Consider the following 23,541-nt stretch of genomic DNA (forward strand, 5'->3'; position numbering starts at 1 on the left):
ATGAAGAACCTGTCCAGACATGCCATCATAAAGAGCTTGAACCAATTCCACACAATGTTCAGGACATCCAAAATGTCTCAATACTTTCCACATAACAGATCTTGTTACTGAATCAAAGGCCTTTTCCACATCACAGAAAACTAAATACAAAGGCTGCTGTTGCTCTCAGCATTTTTCCTAGAGTTGTCTAGCACAGATCATATCCGTTGTGTCTCTGGAGGTTCGGAAACCACATTGAGACTCAGGCATAACCCTCTCCGAGATAACTTGGAGCCAGTTTAATAGAATTCTTGCGAGAATTTTACCTGCAATTGACAAAAGCGATATACCACGGTAGTTCCCAAATACACTACAATCGCCTTTCTTGAAGATAGTGATGATGGTAGCACTCTTCAAGTCATCAGGCACTTCTCGAGTTTCCCATATCAAGAGGATAAGTGTGAAAAGTCTAGTCTTCAAGGGTATACCCTCCATTTTGTATCAGTTCCAGAGGGATGTAATCAGGTCCAGGAGCCTTTCTTGGTTTTAATTGATTGAGTGCTTTGGTGAAGTCTCTGCATGTGGGTGGAACTGCCATCCATGGTTGTTGGGACTGCTGAGAGACATTATGAAGAAAATCCTCAGTGACATTGGAGGCACAATTTAGAAGCACAGAGAAATGTTCCTTCCAATGCTCTAAAATTTCTCCATTTTCAGTTAAAATTATGGAGTTGTCATTAGTGTTCACTGACGCCGATGAAGATCAAATTGGACCAAATATCTCCTTTATGCCAGCATAGAAGTTTTGCAAGTCATGGGCATCAGATAGTCTTTGCAATTCTTCAGCTTTTTGTTGCCACCAGTTATTCTTGATTTCCCTAATTTGTGCCTGACATTTTCCTTTTTTAAGTTCCAAGAAATGTGATTTCTTCACATTGGAAGACGGCTCTTGAAGATAGGATAGATGGGCTTTCCGTTTGGCATTGATCAGACATTTAATTTCTTCATTATTTTCATCAAACCAGTCTTGTCTTTTTTTTCCCTCACAAAACCAATTGTTTCCTCAACTGACTCAGTGATGACCTTCTGGAGTGTGGCCTACTCCTGATTTGTACTATCATTGCTGACTGGATGACTAGCCAGTTTGAGATTGCATTTCTGTCATCTGTAGCAATGGATTCATTTTGAAGTTTAGAAGTATCAAATTTCTTTCTGGGCAGGTTGTGGATGGATCTTTTCAGTTTGTGACAGATTGAGATTCTCAACCGGCAAAAAAGGAGCTCATGATCTGTCCAGTAGTGTTGGCTACTGAATGCATGATTCGAAGCAGTGTATAGATTCATTCAAGTGTCCGAGTGAATCGATTCACAGGAACCGCGGGCTCACGGCACACGATTCTGCTTACTCCCAGCGGACAGTGCTGAGTGGCGCACTCAAGGCTCACTAGCAGGACACTGGACATTGGCGGGGAGCCGAGCTTCCGCTGCAGCGAGACAGTGAATCATGGCACACTGAAAGAATCCTGTGCAAGCAAGGCTTAGTGAGACACAAGATACACACGCCTCCTTATCGGCACAATGGACATTGGCTGAGAGCTGAGCTTCCGTTGGAGCAAGCCATGGCACACTGAAAGAATCGTATGCAGCCACAGATCAGTGAGACAACACACACATGGTTCATTACCGGTACACTGGACATTTTTTACAATTTAGGAATATATTATTGATTCCACTTGAGACATGTTTCGCCCTTCATTGAGGGCATCATCAGTCAAATTATTTCCTCAAGGCAAAAATCAGGTACCTGGTTAGTAGTTGACATGCACAAATTAATACATATTATTAATACACATTACAAAAATTAAGTATGAAAAACAGTTGTACAATAGTGATGGTTGAACATATAGGTTTATAGAATAAGAAGTCAGCACCAATGCATAAAATTAAAATAATACAGTTCGGCAGTGGTGCTCTGGAGAACAGTTGACGCAATCATAGGAAAATATAAAGTCTTTAAAATATTCACATTATAACAATCAAGGGAGAAAGGGTGTAGTGCTCGGCGTCAATGTTTGTAACCAAAAATTAATGTCAATGATTGGTAACTATACAGTATTTACATTGTCCAATTGAACAGTTGAGAATAAGGTTTTTAAAAATATTTACATTATAACAATCAGGGGAGAAAGGGTGTAGTACTCGGCATCTATGTTTGTAACCAAAAATTAATGTCAATGGTTGGTAACTATACAGTATTTACATTGTCCAATTGAACAGTTGAGAATTTTACAATTTATATACATATTTACACAAAAGCAGCTTGGTGAGCAAGGATATAAAAAAATCTAGTACCAAGTGCATCCTGTTGTTTTAAAGGTTGGAAGAAGAATGTAGCATTGACATTTCAGAATATGCAACGTTTAGCATCCTACATTCAGTATCTTCAATACGGATAACAATGATTTTTATCACTTGCAACACTGGACATTGGCGGGGAGCCAAACTTCCTCTGAAGCAATACATACAGAGCCATGGTACACTAAAAGAATTGTATGCTATAATGGACTTTCGAGCTCAGCTCATTTGAAAATAATACCCACTTGCACTCACTGTCCTCTTTTTACAGGGAGGTTTAAATAATAGATGGATTTACTTGCAGTGTTAAAAACGTTATCAAAACATAATTCTAAAGTAGCTAGTAAGTAGGTAGGCTATTAGGTTATACTATTTATTAGTTTAACGCATCTTAGTATTATAACTTACATGACATATAACAATTAAATAAACTAGACTCTAGCCTGCCCTATGACTATGAGTCATGCTCATGACCACTCAAAAGTACCTGTTTTATATTGGGAAGAATGGTTCAGTACTCTCTCAGTTCGTATGTCACATCGTTGCACAAGACTTCAATCATATGTGGACAGTAAGCGAGCCGACTGACGCAATAACTTAATGAACAGTATATTGATTCAGAAAACCAGTGGGCTACTGTACATCTCAGGTAGCCTATACAAAATATGAAGATTTTAAAAAAATCCTCTGCTGATAGAAAATTTCAAAAATGACTGAGCGAGTTGGACGTGCGGTTAGTATTGCGTAGCACTCATTCCAGCAGCTTGTTCTACAAAAAGCGCAAGGTTCATTGGGTTCTGACTGAATTGAGACTACCTTTAAGGAACAGCAATTGTTCATGCTACATAGAACGAGTCCATCTTTCTCAATTCGTCAAGTCTATACTGGTCATATTGGACAATTCCCTCTGCTCCTTTGTGGAACTCGCTTTTCGAACCTTCCAGAAACATAAGAACTTACATAAGATTTCACTTGAATTTAAGTGTGCAACACAAGTTCAACCGTCAACCTAAGACTTTGTCATCAAGTGATTTTACACGACATCACAATGCTTTTATTCATCTGTTAATTTTAACATATTCTGGTCATATTTATTGTAACACATGTATAAGGTTTTCACTTTTGTATGTCATTCCATCACCATCCCACCCCCTTGTTCATCCACATCACTTCATTTTTAGAATGTGTCTTTTGCTTGTAATTTTGGCTAGGCTGATGATGGTCCAAAAAACGGACCGAAACTAGTACCTGTTATTATTATATTGTAATGTTTTGTTAAACGTTAAATGATTTTCAGTATTGAGAAGGTGGAACAATAAAATTTTGTACTCATTTTTAAGTTGCGTAGCTATGTGCCTGAATTCGGGGGATGGTGGGTTCGAATCCCACTGTCGGCAGCCGTTAAGATGGTTTACCATAGTTTCCCCATTTTCACACCAGGAAATGCAGGGACTGTACCTTAATTAAGGCCATGGCTGCTACCTTCCTAATCCCAGACCTTTCCCATCCTGTGTCGCCGGAAACCTTCGATGTATTAGAGTGACTAGCATTTTTTTCTAAGAAAGGAGTTCATAGTATGAAGACCAGATGGCAGCAGCAAGCACTGAATGCTATTGCTGCTGTCTTATCAGTACATACTACACAGATGCAGTAGTAGCGGTGACTATAATGTGCCATGAATCGGATCACTGTATCGATTCTGTAAAATGAATCGAATGTCCCATCACTACTGTCCAGCAGTCATCGACGTTTCTTGCGGTCCTTGTAACAAGGACATCTTTTTATTATCACATTGCCTGGTGATGATATAGTCAAGAATGTGCCAGTGCTTTGAGTGAGGATGCATCCAAGTGGTCTTGTGGCGATTAGGCAGGCTGAACTGAGTATTAGTAATAAAGAGTTCATGTTCAGCACATAAACCAAGGCATTGGCAAGACTATTGGCATTACAGCTGCCACGTCCATGTTTTCCCATCACATTGCCCCATAAATAGTGACCTTTACCAACTCTGGCGTTGAAATCTTGGTGGTACTTTTGGTCATGGTAGTGCTCAGCAGGTTGTAGAATTGGTCTTTAGCTTCTACATCAGCATCCAAGGTGGGAGCATATGCGGAGATGAGTGTCATAGATTTGGCTCCAGGGAGTGGGATTCAAAGAGTCATAATTCTTTTGCTGACAGCCGTTGGAGTTAGTTGATAATCATTCACCAATGTGGTCTTACAGTGAATCCAACATGAATGCAGTGTTCTCCCTCATCTTTTCCCTTCCCGAAGATTGTGTAGCCTGAGCTGAACTCTGTAAGTTTACCTTCACTGAACAGTCTAGTTTCGCTTAAGGCAGCAATATCAATGTTCATTCGTCCAAGCTCATGGGTGACAAGCGCTGTTCTTCTCTCAGGTCTGTTATTGTATTTCAAATCAATTAGGGTTCGAACATTCCAGGTTCCTATAGTCAAAGTTTTGGTAATCTTTGTTTTTCAATCGCATAAGGGGTGACCCGCTGTGGCCTACCAGCCAGAGTGTGGCTACCGATGTTTAGCCCACATTTTCTAGGGCCTTCCCCATCCAGGGTGGGCAGCGGTGATCCTAAATAGGCCTGCCCAAACACACACGCAGGACCGAATTTCTGAATAGTCACGGGGTCTCAGAAAGACGACCATCACAGATCTGCTGCCAACGTGCAGGTCTGAACTAGAGGCTTCCAGTTTCATCCGAAAACCCGCCTCCACCATCCTTATCCCATCACCGTTGGACTTGAGTTGAAGGGTGTGACAGCAGGAGAAAGTGCCACAAGCAGCATTTTCTTTAAGGTGGATCACATCTTGGAAGGAAGTGACTGGCACAGACTCAAAATAACATTAAGTTGCGCCTTCACAGCCAGTCTGTCTGGCATGACCGCCTCCGCGTCCACGACTGCCGAGAACCACAAAAAAAAAAAAAAAAAAAGGTTTCTCCGTCCGTTTTGCCGTTGGGCCAAAAACACAGAGATGGATGGCAAGAAAAGTGGGTCGTCATACCACTTTCAGAAATTTGCAGTACCTGTGAGGGTGGTGGAAATCATGGTGGTTACTGTCTTACAAGAAATTTCAACTAGACAACCACCTCTGTTCCCTGCAAAGGGGTAATTTCATTTTTTTAACAGAACTGATATGATAGGTTTCTGTCCTATAAGGAAATGGTTCTAAGACATGCAGTTTGATTCAAGGGCAAAGATGAACAAGCAGAAACATACTAGGGCATATATAAAACTATGAATCCTAAGTCTTATGTTGTGGGATCTTGTTCAGCTCCTTGGCTGAATAGTGAACATCATAGCCTTAGCCTATACTGAGGGGACCATCAACCCCCCCCAAAGGGGCTCATTCGCCCAAACCTGTTGGCCACTTTGGGGGTTGAGTTATTTACTGCCACTCGACACTCGTCATTAGCAGTTTTTATAGCTGGTTGGCAAGCCAGCTAACCCCCCTCTTTTCCCATTCCGGACTTGGGACCAGACAATGGTGGAATTACCATTGGTAACACACATTTTACAAAAGAGGGGTCTTTCTGTAGAATCTCTTGGCAGACAAGTTTCTTGTATGTCAAATTTCTCAGTCACCCCTGTAAGCTATTCTGAAATTTTTAACAAAGCCAAACTTCCTGATGTAAACACATCAGAGTTCATTGCTGTATATAATAGTCATAAAAGTCCAACTAGTACTGAATGTATAGCTCTTCCTCAACACCCAGCATATGATGAAAAATTGTCAATTACCGAGAAAAACTGCATGATATAATGAAAATCTTAAGTTATATTCTATGAACAGTTACCTTTTTATGAAGAGACTTTAAATTCTCTAGTAGTGAATAATACAGAATAAAGTGGACATTTATTTATTTATTTATTTATTTATTTATTTATTTATTTATTTATTTATTTATTCGTGTCAGCAGCACATGTCACACATAGGAAGGTCACTGCAGTGTTATTTTCTGTGAAGACATTTCAAATTTTGAAATAAAACATTTTTTTAAAGTTTGTTCAAAATATCCCATATAATGCTAAAAAATACTAGTGTTTTTCTTTGAACCTAGTATTACTTGTAGGTCATTGTTCAATAAAGGTTTTCTCCAAATGTTGCAAAAATATTCCATAAAATAATGTAAATAATTTTGTATTTTCATTACAATGTAGAACAATTTGTAGTTCGTTGCTAAAAGGCCCTCGATTTCAGAAGTTCAATTAACAATATTGCAGAAAGCAATGCTGACAAAGTGAAAATAGCGCTTCATTAAAGCAATTATACATATTTATATCTAAACGAATATTCATAATATTCACTGCATTATGTCAATTACCATTTGATAAAAACAGTTTTTTGTGTGTTTCTCAAAACTAACTTCTTTTTGGGACAAAGGCCTTTGAGCAAAGACTGATTCATTCATTATCCTCACTTTCAGGTCATCCACAAAAAGCAAAACATAATTATGCTTTTTTTTTTTTAACAGCGCACAGCTGTTCAACTTCAAAGTTTAGTATTCTATCAGAGTACAGACCATCTACAGACGGAATAGGTATTCTCAAATTCTTCCAAAGTTATCCTTGATGTAATTTTATACGATCTCCATTTCAACTCCAAACACAAGCAGTAGTGTTATCTATCTCGAAGACAATACATAAAAATAGGTATACAGGTTAACATGCATAACGTATATACACTGCAGGCATGTGTGGTTAACGACCGTGTGTGATTTTGCACAAAACTTATAAAATTCATAACTTTTGACAGATTTTTGTTTATGTCTGAGCAAACAATTTATTGCTGACTGTACTGCTATACTTATTCTGGGGATCCTTGGCAGATACCTCAGCAATGAACACTTGCATTTACAAAAATAATTCTCTGTCAATCAAAATAGCTGGCATGTGACTGAAGATCAATATGCCTTTTGTGAAACTATACTCCTAGAGACTACCTACCTCTTCACAATTTGCTTGGCACTGAAAATGAAATGTGTGATTAACCTTAAATCCATACAGTCCATAATAAAATGATGCTTTCAAATTTCAATGCACAAATTGGTGATTATTTCTAATGAGTTATCCTTCAGTAATGGTTCAACTGGAAGGAAGGAAGGAAGGAACTAGAAGAGTAACAGTCACTGACTCTTCACCAAGGTGGCTAAGGTTCAAATTCCTGCAATGCATGTGACAAATTTTAAATGAAAAGTCACATCCCTGTGGATCAGATTCCACATAAAACTGGAGATCCTGTGGCTATCATCATGAAAACAGTCGCAGAAAACTAGAAGGTTATTTTAAATTCTTTACCTGATCTTTGAATACTTGCCTCCCCCTCCCCCAATCTCTCTCTCTCTCTCTCTCTCTGAGTCTAACTTCAACCTACCTCACTGTTTATACTGTAGAGGCTGATAACCTAGATAATTTATCTGGAAAACCTCTGACAAGCTAGATAATTTACCTGAAAAACCATCACCACCAAGTTATGTTTTCTTGTTTTTTAAAGAGATGGATGGCAAGAAAAGTGGGTTGTCATACCACTTTCAGAAATTTGCAGTACCTGTGAGGGTGGTGGAAATCATGGTGGTTACTGTCTTACAAGAAATTTCAACTAGACAACCACCTCTGTTCCCTGCAAAGGGGTAATTTCATTTTTTTAACAGAACTGATATGATAGGTTTCTGTCCTATAAGGAAATGGTTCTAAGACATGCAGTTTGATTCAAGGGCAAAGATGAACAAGCAGAAACATACTAGGGCATATATAAAACTATGAATCCTAAGTCTTATGTTGTGGGATCTTGTTCAGCTCCTTGGCTGAATAGTGAACATCATAGCCTTAGTTTTAGAGGGTCCCAAGTTCGACTCTCAGCCACAGGAGATTATAATCATGTTTGGTTAAATCTTCTATCTAGGGGACTGGGTGTTTGTGTTTGTCGCAAATACACACACCACAGTACCAACCACCCTAAAAACACACAGTAGTGACATCCTTCCACACAGGATTGGCATCTGGAGGGGCATCCAGGGCCATTGCCACATATGCAACAGTTTGCACCTGTGACCCACCAAGGTGTAAAAAAAAAAAAAAAAAAAAAAACAGAGGAAGATAAGTTGTGGAACAAACAGCTTCACATGGAATCCAAAACACTTTAACATGATCTTACGTTTTTTAAACCTGTCTCGCATTAACCAAGATTTCTGTCTTTCTTTCTGGCCTTTTACCAAATTATTTTCTGGTAGCAGCACAATTGTGGATTAAGCTCAGTTTTACAGCCAGATGCCATTCTTGATGCCAACCCTACGTGGAGGGATGTATTTACTACCAAGTGTTTCTGTGGTGGTTAGTAGTGCAATGTGCTGTATGTGAATCAAAATGAGTACTGCAACTAACACAAACATATAGAACTTAGTTGAATGCAACTAAAATCCCAAGCCCAGCTGGGATTCGAACCTTATAAACCAATAGCCACTATGTTGACCTTTCAGCCATGGAAATGGACACCATCACGACGCTAGCATACTTTTAGATTTATCTTACATGTACAGTACTCTATACATCACTACTAATTAAGAATACAGCATTTTACAAAAAAGCATTTAATAATACACCAGATTAAATTAATACAGAAAAATACAAGGATACAATTTTTCAATTAAAAAGACAGCTAAAATTTACAAAAAGGATTTCTAAAATAAGGGACAGAATGTTCATAGAGAGCATTTTATTACAGAACATTCCTCTTTTGGTATAAAGAATGACATCCACATTCAAATGGATAGCTCCACTACACTTGAATCCTTCAGTTTTAGAGTCCCACAACAAGATCTTCCATTCCAAAAGAACAGAATAAGCGAAAACACTTAGCTCTCTGATTTCTTGATCGCACCCTGGTCAATGGTAGGAGCTGAAGATCACAGAACTGATCGGCAATATAAAGGTATGAATGATAAGAGTGGTTGGACATAACATCATTACAATAATAATGAATCTAAAATAGAGATATTATTTTAAAAAGCCATAACTCACTAGTTAGACCTCACTATGATACATACTGAAGATATAAATGATTAAAGATAATGAACAGCAACTTGCAATGGTAGAATCACATAATGCCAATTCAGAAAAGGATAAATATATTATCCTTCAAAATTAAAGCATAGAAAGAAACTAACCAGCCAACCTCTTTGGCCCAAATATTAACAATGCCATTATTATTATTATTATTATTATTATTATTATTATTAGTATTTTTCATAGTGAGTTTGGCCTCTGGATCGAAGTTTGTGGGGCAAAATCTCTTAATACATTTATCAAGGATTATTTAACAATCAGATCATGTGGAGTGAAAAATCTGACAATGTGTTAAAATTTCAGGATAATGAAGTTCCACTGGATGTTATGTATTGCTTATGATTTTAGAAAACTTTGACCGGGCGAGTTGGCAATGCGGTTAGGAGCGCTGTGAGTTTGCATCCGGGAGATGGTGGATTCGAATCCCACTGTCGGCAACCCTGAAGATGGTTTTCCGTGGTTTCCCATTTTCACACTAGGCAAATGCTGGGGCTGTACCTTAATTAAGGCCATGGCCGCTTCCTTCCAAATCCTAGGCCTATCCTATCCCATCGTCGCCATAAGACCTGTGTCGATGCGACGTAAAGTCACTAGCAAAAATAAGCATTTCATCTGTAGACAGAAGACAAACTGAACGAGCATGGATATCCTGAGTCTGGCATTACTATTGAAGATGGATGCTTGCTCGTTTGTGGAAGTTTCGAAGTCCTTGCTGCAGCACTGTGATTTTATCTGCATGCATAGTCATTCCCACTTCCTGCACCTCATCTAACCCTGCTGCCTAGAACAAATGGGGAAATGGGGTGAATGTAAAGCTAGCCAGTGAACTTCAGCCAATGGCTACTAGTGCACTTTATATTGAAATAAACAGTTTTGCAAGGGACACTGTATAAGCTATCTGCTGCATTTGTTAGTTTATTACTAATTTCAGGATGTAAAAATGGATGCCGGGCAGCTGTTGGAATACGCGTTATTAACTGTTCATTGAGAAATATCTTCTCCCGAAGTGTTCAGGAGAAAAATAAATAGTCTGAGTAAGACATTAAATTGTGCTTAGATAAGCCTGAAGTTTTCATACTAATAAAGAGTAGGTATTAAGTGTTCCTGCAGCACCTCACCTGCAAAATGCTTATTTCTGGCGCTAAGGTACATAAATACATATGGCAGGTCAACTCAAGGATAAGAAAAACTCATTGTTAGCTCTTTTTTCTATCAAGAAAATGCTGCTTGAGAAAATTAAGTTGCAACCAACATTTTAGGATGATGATATTAACTACTTCATTAAAAAGAACCATAGGGCAGAATTTGCATTCAAGTACATCAACAAGACTTCGACGACTATCAGCATTAGGAGGTTCAAGAAGGAGAATATAATTTGTAGGATTAAAAGTACATTAGGTTCTAAATATATAATTTTTATGGTTAGGTATTATTATTATTATTATTTATTATTATTATAATATTATTATTATTATTCTATTCACTTCCTTAGTGATAACAACGACATGCCTGACTTTCAACATCACCACTTTCCCCTGCTCTTAGGGTCCATACCCTGTTTTATGCTTAATTATTTTCTTGTGATCAACTAATGAGATAGTAGGATAAATACCGTATTCACGCGAATAATACCCGCATATTTAAAAAAAATTAAGGCACGAAATTGGGGTGTGGGTTTTATTAGAGTCAATGTTGGCATTTTTTCTTTTTTTTTTCTTTTCAAATCAGCATTCCTAAAGTTAGGGTGCAAGGATTATACACATAAACACACTAAATGAGTAAATCCTAAGTTATTCATAACCTATGGAATACATTTTTATTAATAGACTGAATCCTTTCAAAACCAGTCTTGCCTGTATAGTGATAACAACGGCATGCCTGACTTTCAACATCACCACTTTCCCCTGCTCTTAGGGTCCATACCCTGTTTTATGCTTAATTATTTTCTTGTGATCAACTAATGAGATAGTAGGATAAATACCGTATTCACGCGAATAATACCCGCATATTTAAAAAAAATTAAGGCACGAAATTGGGGTGTGGGTTTTATTAGAGTCAATGTTGGCATTTTTTCTTTTTTTTTCTTTTCAAATCAGCATTCCTAAAGTTAGGGTGCGAGGATTATACACATAAACACACTAAATGAGTAAATCCTAAGTTATTCATAACCTATGGAATACATTTTTATTAATAGACTGAATCCTTTCAAAACCAGTCTTGCCTGTATAGGTAATAATAATTTGTGTGGTTATTTCTAGCTGGGTGCAGCCCTTGTAAGGCAGACCCTCCGATGAGGGTAGGCGACATCTGCCATGCATAGGTAACAGCGTGTTATTGTGGTAGAAAATAGTGTTGTGTGTGGTGTGTGTGTTACAGGGATGTTGGGGACAGCACAAACACCCAGCCCCCGAGCCACTGGAATTAACCAATGAAAGTTAAAATCTCTGACCTGGCCGGTAATCGAACCCGGGACCCTCTGAACCAAAGGCCAGTACGCTGACCATTCAGCCAACGAGGTGACAATGAATAATAAATGTTGTTGAAACATATTTATCTGACGAAAACACTGTTAAGACCAACACATCAGATACTATCCTCATTAAAACATAAAAAGAAAAGGAATAAGTTTAACACTCAGTTTTCACACAAGCAGAAAATTCTTGCATAACCAAATGTTACTCAACTGGAAAACAATGTGTGGAAAACAACAATTAAATAACTTTGCTACCGGGAAATACTGTATAGATGACCCATTGCAGGGCTCTGTTACGGACTTAATGTGTGCAGTCAAGTCATATTTCAGTGGTAATTCCTGTTATAAGGGGTAAATATAACTATTTTATCAGCCTCTAAGTCGTGTTTCTTACTTCAATGTATATTATACCTCATGTTTTATACTTCTAAAGAATATTAATTTTTCCGAAGTATACACAAACCTGTAATTATCCCAGTATATTTCCATTAATTTTCAACAATAACCGAAAGTTGGTGATAGAGCAAAACGGTGGGGTCATCAGCCTTCCATCAAATCACTCAAAATATCTTTTGTACAGTTGGGATAAACTCTTGTAACAATACGATAATATTTAATATTACATCTTACTATAATTCCGAACACGAAAATCGAGCAAAACTTAACAAAAGAAGTAGTCATAATATACATTTGTCCAATATCTACTTTGCCAATAATCCTGCATAGTTCTATTCTGTAAAGAGTGACAAAGAAAGTGACAACCAATATATACATCAATTTGTAGCATACGTTATCAATCATTTTAACTCATTAAAAGTATACAGAAGGTAATTAAGTTTATATTCAACTAACTGCATAACGCTACTGCCACTTGGTGAGTGACCGTTGAAACTACAGGTCAGCTTTCATGAGCAGAATTGTGTATGACCTTGTAGATGTGCGAGTGCCATTTGTTCATACCGTGAAATAGCACCGAAAATCAACCATTATTCGGAAGAGTATGTTATGGTCCTCTTCCACGCTCGCTTTTCGTACACATGTATAGTGAAAATGCACCTGGAAGGGACAAAATAGAAGACAGTCATCACAATAGATGAATGGATGAAGCATACATCCATCTTGTTGGTAGGAGTCACATTAGGGAGATTACATACCATAACATACATACCAAGGGGTGCAGCAACTTTGTTCAACACCGCCAGGACAGTTTTGCCTTATAAGCTTATGATTGTCACAGGATTTAGTTATGCGGGTAAGTTGTTGATATGCAAGATTGAAAAAATGTGAAAGTGAATGCAAGAATCCAGGAATCCATTATGACACCTATCTATCGGACATATCACAAATGTGTGCAGCAGATGCACATGGACAAGGTCTCGAGTTAAACCACCACGGCATCTCTTCATTTTTATCAGAAAATGGGACAGGAATTAGGAATTTGTGCAAATCTGTTTTCAAGACATTCCAGTGAAGAGCCCTGATGTCAACTGATAGATTTCTCCGCATTTGGACTGTTTAAAATAAGTCTTCAAAACATCACCGCCTGTGCACCCCGGATGGTCTATGTAAAGCTTGCAGTGACAAATGGGACAGATTTCTCATGCCTGTGTTCAGCCCAAGTTTGCTTCAAAAGAAACTTCGATGTCTGGCAATAGTCAACGGTGCTGGGGGTCTAACAGAACATGACTGATGGCGGTGGAGTGGAGTGATATGTCGTAAGGCGAGTCACCCTTGAAAATCGGTTAGATATAAAGTGAATGGCTTTCTGTAGAAGTACATCACTTTACTGTCAAAGCGTAGATACACTTCTGTGTAAGTCAACAAATTTATGATAATGTCCTCTTTCCTTCTGGTTGTACTTGTACTCAGGGACCTTGAAATATCTAGCAAATAACATTTTAGGGTCAAGACATGAATATTTACGCTCTATGTTCATATACTGCCACTTCTCGGGTTTTGTTCTCACACATACATACTATTCTTTCAGCATCCAGTTTGAAGTCTCTGTGAACGAATGAAGTACCCCCGCAAAGATTGGTTCACAGCTAGAATTGTGGCCTTAAATCCTTAACTAGCCTATTCTCACTCATAAATCAAATGACAAGATCAGCAGTAGTCCAGTCATCAACTACCATGAGATCGAGTGTTTCCAGCAGGATAAGTTTTCATCCAAGGTCACAGAGATCCATGCATTCAGTGAGCAATTGGGACATGGTAACCTGGCTTCACAAGAACACACAGAGTCATCCTCCTCAGGAGGTGAAGATATGCAGATCTTCTGTGACTTATTCTCAACCTGTATTAAACTATGGCCTCTCCCTGTGAAAACCAGAAAAAACTGCCACACCTCAGCTGTCTTTTTAATTGTCCTCAGCCTGTAGGGAGTTTGGAAAGCTTGATTCGCATGACGCCAGAATGGTTCGACATAGTTCAGAACAAATATCCCACCAGGTACATTCAAAGTTTTAGGTGGGAGTGGTACCACTTCTTTTTCAGTCTGATCTGCTGATTTGTTTCTGCTATTCTCATGTGGCTAGCAAGCCACATGAAGGTGATTCTGGTGCCACATCTCACCACCTCATAATCTGCTGGACCTGCAGATGATGAAAGAAATGGGAATTTACAGACCAAAATGAGCAAAGAAACTTTGTATACATGAAAAAGTGGCCTTGTTTATGTGTTAGTGCAAAGTGTAGAGCTTCTATGATAGTTGTGAAAAGCTCGGTTATATATATGCTGGGGATATTAAGTACGAAGATCATGGTGCTAATATTAACAAATGATCGAGAGTCCAATATTCTCTCCAACCTTAGAACATCAGTTGCACATCCAAATACTGGTGAATAAAGCTCGGAAAATATCTTCAGTAGACAGAAACATCCATATTCATCTTTGGTTTATAGTGAATACTACTCACTATAGTCTGGAATTATATATAATAATATCCTAAAAATAAGTAAAAATAAATCTCAAAATATGCACTAAATGTGTAATATTAAAACTTCACAGAGAGTGAAAAAGTGTTGCTATTAGTTCAAAAATAGTTTAAGAAGATTCAATTCTCCCAAACTAAAATTTCGATATGTCCCAATAGTTTTTTTTTGGGTACAATTCTTAAGTCAATCAAGGCATGAAATAAACGAACCATAAAATATTCTTCCATGTTTTCAGAAGAAAAAACTTGGTAGACAATCTGAGTGTATATTCATAAACAATGTAAACAATCTCTGAGATCACAGGAGCATACAGTATTTCAACACATGGATGTGGCTGAGTGCAATGTCTTCTAGAGGATTCCTGATATCTCCACCAAGGATGTGACTAACAGCACATAAACAGACATTACGTGGATTTCTTTGATGGACTGCTTTGAATTTTTTCATGCATCGTTACCAATAGTTCCACATATAGCAATGAGTTCACTTTTTGTATCACAGATTATATCAATCAATTCAATGAGCAAGTTTCCAACTTGTTTATGCTTTAAGAAATCCAGCCAAAGTTGCAGTCAATACATTGCCACTTCACATGCAATTTTAGAACTATTCTGAACGACCTATTGTGCATCCTCACTGATGCAGCTTTCAAGATGTTCATTACAAAAAACAAACTGGCTTTATCAGAGTTAATATGGGTTCTGGAGCAAGTGATGCATGTCGTAGTTGCTCCTGGTAAGCTTCTATATGTAAGGGAGGCTTACCCAACTCTTTTTTGATGCAGACAAGTTGACTGACTTGGAAGTGATTTTGTACCTTTTTCGCAATTTGCTGGAAAGCATGGGTCACGAAGATGAAATGGACAAGGTGAGAACATAAGTGCAGTTGCAGCCTTCAACATATATGGTGCGGCATCAGTGAATATTACAAGAACTTTTCCTCTTGTACACCTCCTGGCCATAACACTGAGTACAACAGTAACAAAAGGGCAAATTTTCGCAATACATTTTGTAACCCTGATGGAAATGATATACCGTTTCGAGACAAACTCAGTTTTTCTATGACCAAGTTTGCAATATATATATGGACTCAAGACATCTGTAGTTTCAACCACAGCAATCCAGATTTGAGAAAAGCCTATCTCTACTCTAACGGACTCCACGGCTTGTTCATAGAATACATTGTGATATCTCCAGTGGAGTGGACATTCGTAAGGCAGATGATGAAAACAGTACTTCTGGAGAAAACCATGGTATTGTTCCATGGGATGTTTGCTGCAATCATGGCTTCACACAAGTCCTTATAAAATTCCTTTTGAGAAGAATCTTTATGCACCTGCATTGATCTAGTTTGCATAACAGATTTTTTTTTTTAAAGCACTTTGTATGTTGTTCCATTTGAGATTTTGTTGAACAGTTTAAATTCTTGTCACACACATGACACACCACCACTTCCATGTCAATGGTAAAAGTTTTGTCCAAAGTAATATATATATACATACACATATACAAGTGTAGTTTTGCATCTACACAACTTGCTACTGGAGTCATCCCAATAGAAATTCACAAATATTTTGACACAAGCTCATGTGACATACTAACTACAAGAACTGAACTCCTGTCAGAATATGAGCGTGGGTGGATATGAGTTCACTGTAGTAATGAAGCAGTCATATGAATCTTAGAATAAAAGATAAAAACTCAGTATAACAAAATTTACCCGAAAATACCCACGACACCTAAACACTCGCACCCTTATGGTTTCTCCGGAAATAGCAGCCAACAACAGATGACTATAATAAAAGCCGAGCTGTCTTCGGTCAGCATAGTGAGAGAAGTTGTATGCAGTATGCAGCAAGACTAATCTATCAATAAGGTTATATGGAACAAACTGGATTAGAATGGAAATACCAGGTTATACCTGAGAGATGGGATCACATTTTGAATGGTGAAATATATATCCTATTATATGCCAACTACTTTGAGTTTAAAATTGTAGAAATATTTCTTTAAATAATTATTTCTACAAAGTGTCTAATTAAACAGCATTAGGAATTAATGTAAATTTTATGCAAAAAATTTGTGATTTTCTTAAAAACATGTAGTATTGTGTGAAATACATAAAAAAGAAAATATGCAGTGTTAAAATTAAATAACTATGATAACCTCAGTAGCCTAATTTGCCAATATTTTGAGTTTCCACACGAATACAAATTAAGGAGAAAATATAATTACATAAAAATGCAGACTGTATGAATTATACAGCGAGTTTCTCTCATCAGTTGGCCGGCAGCGTGCCTAGCTTATTTGCGACTGCACGGGAATGTCTGTACTTCGCAGTTTAGAACATGTAGTAAGTGTTGATCTGTTGCTCCAACTGCTATGGAGTTGTGAAATCTGGGTTCACATGGTGCGAGTGGATTAGCATGATCCGTGTGCATCTCCTGGCCAGCTACTCGCATGTAATGGGTGTTCGCACGATGTTGTACTCGAGTTTGATTTAAGATGGCAGACCTCGTAAGGGAAAGGATATCAGCTGTTGCTAATGTTAATTGTCGAGTTAGTGAATAGTGTTGGAAAATAAAAAATAAAGAAAAAGGAAATGTGGGCGCAAGAGTGGATTCTACGACATAGTGCATTCGGTGCATCGACAATTTTTTTTAGGTGAAGTTCTAGAGGAGGATGAAAGCACATTTAAAAATCACTTACAACTCACTGCTATCCAGTTCGATCAACTTCTACAGATGATTAAAGTACAAATACAGAAACGCAACACAAATATGAGAGCGGCTTCACCTGCCCGTCTGAAACTCCAGGTTACACTACAGCACTTGGCGACTTGTGACTGCCTCAGATCTTTGGAATCTTTATATTGAGTTCCGAAGACTACAATATCCACGTTTTTGCTGGCTATGTTGGATGCGATCTATGATGCACTGAAGGAGTACATTATAGTGTGTTTGCATGCAACATTTATTAAGTGTCAAAGAATATAATATTTATTAAACATTCACTCAGACCGGCAATACCGAATGGTTTACAATGTATTATATTATTTGACCCTTAAATAAATAAATAAATAAATAAATAAATAAATAAATAAATAAATAAATAAATAAACAAACAAACAAACAAACAAACAAACAAACAAACAAACATCAACAGGAGGCAGATAAGCTGGGCACGCCTACCGGCCAACCAATAAGAGAAACTCACTGTTTATACAATTGCAGAACTTGCCATGAGAGAACCTCATTATGGGTCTCAATATGAGAATCACTTATAGCCATATCTAGCACACAATAAAAGCCATCAATGCGGATACCAAACGGGCATGTCCCTCACAGCTGGTTTTTGTACCCCTGTTGGTAGGCAGGCAAGTCTGGAAATCACAGGTTGCCCAGCCAACTCCACTATGGTGTACACTAAACAAAAGGTTCAGCACAGAAGGCCTTGCTAAACTGTAAGTTACACTCCCATAGTCTAATTGGAAAAGAATCAGAACTATGTAAAAATATAGCAGCAATGCAAAATCAGCCCCCATGGAAAAGTTGCAAGAAACTTAAAACTAAGCTCCTTTACACAGGCAGTGTTTTTCAGTCAAATGATATAGGGCTCCCACATGTCTCTTCTCAAAATAGAGTTCCAGAAACTTACATATATTTACCTCTGGTAGTAGAGTATTTTGCAAGTGAAGCTTTGTCAGGGAGAACGAACATGAAGTTGACAATCCACCTCTTACCTTCAAATCATTAAAAACCATATCTAAATTTTGACGAGCAAGTCTGTAATGTCCATATGATAATGGGGACAAAGGAAGAAATTATATGAATAAATTTAGTTTTCTCATTTCAGTAAGAAAATATTCAAACAGCGCTGTTTCATATAATTTCAGAAACACTGTAATAATTCCCCAGAAATAAAAAAATTCCATGCTTTAATATTTGCAATATGTACAACAGAAGTCTCTGTGAAGACCTTTTCCTATTTGCAAAATATATGGAATGACTAGTAAAAACACATTTGTTAACAGTGGAGGGTTAACAGCCATCTATATGAAGTAAGAAGGTTTCCACCTGGTTTGGAGAAAGACGAGAACATCAGGGTCATTCGTTCATTAAAATAGTATAGCAGTATGTTTTTTCATACCACCATATTCTGTGGACAACTACAGAAGATTAAGCCCAGCGATTCCAATAAGATGATTTTGCACAATTTCTAATGGGGAAGCAAAAACACCAATGAATCTTTCAGCCACTTTTACATTTTTCTTCCACAATGTTGATAATGATACTGCCCAATCTAATTCCAGTTTGTTTACCTAGTTGTTTTCAAAGTGAAATTAAGACAAGAGATAAAAATAATATAAATATGAATCAAGTGCGCCACTAAATATAGTGTTGGAGGAATATATCATTAACTTATAAACATGAAAATATAATTTATAATACCAATATGGTACTTAGCATACCCACCAAGATGCCCTATGGGAAACAACATCTATATCAAAATATAATTTATCAAAAATTTTACAACTGTCTTTTCACTTGACCTAAGAATTGGCTCTAAATTCACCCCTAGATTGTCCAAGAAGTTCTGTACATCTTCACCTGGAGTATGTGGGAGAATTTGAAAAACATTCATACGGTTTAAAACAAGAAAATATAACCACAGTAATATTTGGCAGCATAAAGCCTAGCGTCTCTTCAGTCACCCGCAGAGAGTTGCACTAGATTGTCCGAGATAATTTACTGGTCACTGATCCATCCTACTTCCATCTGTTCTCTTCCCTACAGAATTCTCTGAAGGAAATATCATTTGACAATTTCAACATTGGTGCAAAAACACTTTGATGACTTTTCCTGCATGTCAGCCCAGTTCTATGCGGACAGATGTTTTAATTTACAGAAAGATAGATGAATATTACAGAAAAAGCAGAGGCTAAACTGATTTGAAAAGATATTTTTTCTCACAAAAACAAACGAAAATGCCCAAAACCTTCTAGACAATACCATACATTAGTTTGCAAGAGACTGTTCTCATTTGTTTATCAAGTTTTTTAACTAGATACCTAGGACATGTAAATGCCGCTAAACATAATAAATGTTCAGCTATGAGTAATTATATGCAAGAAAAAAGGCACCATTTTACAACTATAGAAAGAGATTTAAAAATAATCAGAAAGATTGGAGAAGATAAACTGATGAATACTTCCACGTATAAAATTTCAAAGTTCTTGCACCAATTTTTAAAGAAACACTATAAATTTAACAATGATTCTATGATCAGTAATTCAATTGAATTTTGTGAAAAATTAAATAATTTCAGTCTACAATCACATCATAGGATGTGTTCTTATGATATAACCAACATGTATCCTAGCATACCTATTAAAGAAACCATTGAAATCATCAAATCCAATCTGACCAAACATAGCAAATTAAGTATATGCAAAATAGAAGAATTTATAAGTTTATTAAAATTCATTTTAAACAATAATTATTTCACATTTAACAGTAAAATTTACCAACAGATGTGTTAGGGGATGGGAGATACCACATCAGGAATATTAGCCGATATTTATATGGATCACTTGGAGCATAGCAACATAAACATAAAAAGACTGTTTTTATGGTTGAGATACGTAGACGATACCTTTGTTATAATAGTGAACATAATGACAATGATAAAATTCTAAACTTCGTAAATAGTCTCGACCAGAGTAAAATTTAACTAAGGAGGAAGAAAATAATCATTCAATAAACTTTTTGGACATTAAAGTAACACAAACAGAAAATAAATTTGACTTTCAAATTTATAGAAAAAGAATCTCTACACCCTAAATCACATAAACAAACTGCTTTTTTTAAAGTCTGGTTTACAGAGCTTTTAAAATGCCTCTCACAGAAAATAACTTAAAGAACTTAAAATCATAAAAGACTTAGCATCTGTTAACGGTTATAAAACAGAAATTGTCGATAAAATAATTAAGAGTAAAATTGAAATTAGCCACTAACCTCACTCTGATCAAAACAACAAAACCCAAGTTTGCAACATTTACATTCACTAATCCAGCTACACATCAAATCACTAATCCTATTTAAAAAATATAAATTAATATTGCATTTAAAACTCAAAACACAAATCAAAATATTTTTTTCAACCATAACATAGTAGCCACGTAATAACCAATATGTTCAGGAATCTATAAACTTATTTGCTCAGAGAGCAGAAGTTTTATAACTAGATACCTAGAACATATAAATGCCGCTAAACATAATAAATACAGTGGAACCTTGGATTGCGAGCATAATTCGTTCCGGCAACATGCTTGTAATACCAATATAATGGTCCGTTATTGGACATTATAAATTTTCCAGCTAACTCATTCTTGGTTGCCTGCGTTTCGCCCTCGTGTGCTAAGTTAGGCTCGTCAGTTGGGACTTAGCACACCACCCAAGACGCAAGGCTAGTGCATACCGTGGAGGCCACTGCATAGGCTATTTGAAGCCACCAGCAGTGCCAATGCACTATGAGAGTTATGTCTCATTTTCTAAAAATAGATGCCTGCCTGGCCATCAAATGATGTAGATGTTGATTCCCATAGGGAACCTAAAATATTTGTCCTGAATGAGTAAATTTATAATACCAATATAATGGTCCGTTATTGGACATTATAAATTTTCCAGCTAACTCATTCTTGGTTGCCTGCGTTTCGCCCTCGTGTGCTAAGTTAGGCTCGTCAGTTGGGACTTAGCACACCACCCAAGACGCAAGGCTAGTGCATACCGTGGAGGCCACTGCATAGGCTATTTGAAGCCACCAGCAGTGCCAATGCACTATGAGAGTTATGTCTCATTTTCTAAAAATAGATGCCTGCCTGGCCATCAAATGATGTAGATGTTGATTCCCATAGGGAATATTGGTATTATAAATTTACTCATTCAGGACAAATATTTTAGGTTCCCTATGGGAATCAACATCTACATCATTTGATGGCCAGGCAGGCATCTATTTTTAGAAAATGAGACATAACTCTCATAGTGCATTGGCACTGCTGGTGGCTTCAAATAGCCTATGCAGTGGCCTCCACGGTATGCACTAGCCTTGCGTCTTGGGTGGTGTGCTAAGTCCCAACTGACGAGCCTAACTTAGCACACGAGGGCGAAACGCAGGCAACCAAGAATGAGTTAGCTGGAAAATTTATAATGTCCAATAATGGACCATTATATTGGTATTATAAATTTACTCATTCAGGACAAATATTTTAGGTTCCCTATGGGAATCAACATCTACATCATTTGATGGCCAGGCAGGCATCTATTTTTAGAAAATGAGACATAACTCTCATAGTGCATTGGCACTGCTGGTGGCTTCAAATAGCCTATGCAGTGGCCTCCACGGTATGCACTAGCCTTGCGTCTTGGGTGGTGTGCTAATTCCCAACTGACGAGCCCAACTTAGCATACGAGGGAGAAACGCAGGCAACCAAGAATGAGTTAGCTGGAAAATTTATAATGTCCAATAACGGACCATTATATTGGTATTATAAATTTACTCATTCAGGACAAATATTTTAGGTTCCCTATGGGAATCAACATCTACATCATTTGATGGCCAGGCAGGCATCTATTTTTAGAAAATGAGACATAACTCTCATAGTGCATTGGCACTGCTGGTGGCTTCAAATAGCCTATGCAGTGGCCTCCACGGTATGCACTAGCCTTGCGTCTTGGGTGGTGTGCTAAGTCCCAACTGACGAGCCTAACTTAGCACACGAGGGCGAAACGCAGGCAACCAAGAATGAGTTAGCTGGAAAATTTATAATGTCCAATAACGGACCATTATATTGGTATTATAAATTTACTCATTCAGGACAAATATTTTAGGTTCCCTATGGGAATCAACATCTACATCAACATGCTTGTAATCCAAAGCGCTCGTATATCAAAGCAAGTTTTCCCATAAGAAACAATTGAAACGCAGATGATTCGTCCACAACACAAAAATATGTATTCGCATACCATTTATGAAACGAAATATAACTTAAAACAAATTAAACTGCACTTTTCCTTACAATAGAATCAATGTTGGTGTGAGGTAGGCGAGAGATGACACGAGAAGAGTTACTGTGTAGCACGAATTTTACTAACGGAATCACTGCTATCTCTTGGCTCACTGAATTGTTTTTTTTTTTTTGTGCAACTAACGAGGAACATGTCCAATGACTGTTGCTTTTGCCTCTTTTTGAGGATTTCATCAAAATGTGACATTGCATTGTCATTGACCTCATTCATCGCTCGTACTGCTACAGCCTTATTCTGGTGATGTTTTTCTACAAAATATTACACCGTTTCCCACATTTTGCACTTCTTCCGAATCTCAGTTGAAGTGAGAGATTCCATTGACTTTTCCTCCACCTCTTCCCCGTGCGAGATATCCTCCTCCTGTTGTTCGCGATGCAGGTCCATCAGTTCATTGGTAGATAGTTCCTGACTGTGTTCTTCCAACAGCTCACAAATGTCCATGTCATTTCACCTCCAACCCCATAGTCTTCCCTAAGGACACAATTTAATTGACAATCGGCAGCTCATTTTCACCAACAATTCCCTCAAAGTCACGTCCAAGAACACAGTCAGGCCACAGCTTTCCACAGGCGGAAGTGAGAGTTCTCTTGGTGACTCCATCCCAGGCTTTATCGATGATCTTCAGGCAGTTCACGATGG

General features: G+C 37.5%; 1 protein-coding gene across 6 annotated transcripts in view; it reads right to left on the reverse strand.

Annotated features, from left to right (window-relative positions):
- ZnT63C (zinc transporter 63C) overlaps positions 1-23,541 on the reverse strand; it is a 482,994-nt gene that overhangs the window by 31,616 nt on the left and 427,837 nt on the right. The window contains exon 11 of one of the 6 annotated variants that reach the window (XM_067144355.2): positions 8,949-9,255. The exons of the other annotated variants lie outside the window; for them this stretch is intronic. The gene's annotated coding sequence lies outside the window, so the exon portion shown is untranslated. Of the gene's footprint in view, positions 1-8,948; positions 9,256-23,541 lie in introns of those variants that run through there. 6 annotated transcript variants of the gene reach the window in all.

The sequence above is a fragment of the Anabrus simplex genome, chromosome 3 (assembly GCF_040414725.1).
Source record: "Anabrus simplex isolate iqAnaSimp1 chromosome 3, ASM4041472v1, whole genome shotgun sequence".
NCBI classification, from domain to species: Eukaryota; Metazoa; Arthropoda; class Insecta; order Orthoptera; family Tettigoniidae; genus Anabrus; species Anabrus simplex.